Genomic DNA, 592 nt, shown 5'->3' with positions numbered 1-592 from the left:
GGCTCTCGCATCCTTGTAAACAAAACAAAGGTGAGCGACGACGGCCCAAAGGGGGCGCAGGGAGGATCGAGAACGACTACAGCGCGTGTTGACACCGCACAGAGGATCCGAATGCAGCAAGAAGGGGTTTCGAATGCTCTCTTGTTCGCCCTGGACAATAGACGGCTGGCCGTGGTAAACATCCTGGCGTCTATAGCTATCAGCATCACCACGGGAAGGGACAGAGGGTCGAGAGAGAGGGGAAGATGACCTGAATTTATCCCCTTTTCTCCCTCAAGAAGGTCATGGCAGTCCCCCGACTTGACTCGAGGAGTCCCTTGAGGGATGTAGTTGAGGACGAAGGAGATTTCCGAGTCATCTGAAGGAACAAAGGGCGAGTGTTCTTGTTGAAAATGTAGCAAGTGGTTTTTAATTTTGGGATTCATTTACAGGAATTGTTATTCACTTTTTTCAAATCTAGCGTTACAGGATTTTTTTTCAAAGGGGATTTGAGGATTGCATGGACCGCAAAATGTTCTCATCTCTTTCAGTCCCCAAGTGGGAAGTGGATTCTAACCTCAAAACGCTCAACAAGAGGAAAGTTGCAGCACTT

General features: G+C 48.5%; 1 protein-coding gene across 4 annotated transcripts in view; it reads right to left on the bottom strand.

Moving 5' to 3' along the window:
* LOC119585002 (L-2-hydroxyglutarate dehydrogenase, mitochondrial-like) overlaps positions 1–592 on the bottom strand; it is a 90,150-nt gene that overhangs the window by 26,783 nt on the left and 62,775 nt on the right. The gene's annotated exons all lie outside the window — the stretch shown is intronic.

Source organism: Penaeus monodon, chromosome 19, assembly GCF_015228065.2.
Source record: "Penaeus monodon isolate SGIC_2016 chromosome 19, NSTDA_Pmon_1, whole genome shotgun sequence".
NCBI classification, from domain to species: domain Eukaryota; kingdom Metazoa; phylum Arthropoda; class Malacostraca; order Decapoda; family Penaeidae; genus Penaeus; species Penaeus monodon.
Note: the sequence above shows the minus strand (reverse complement) of the source record. Positions and strands in the feature narration are given on the sequence as shown.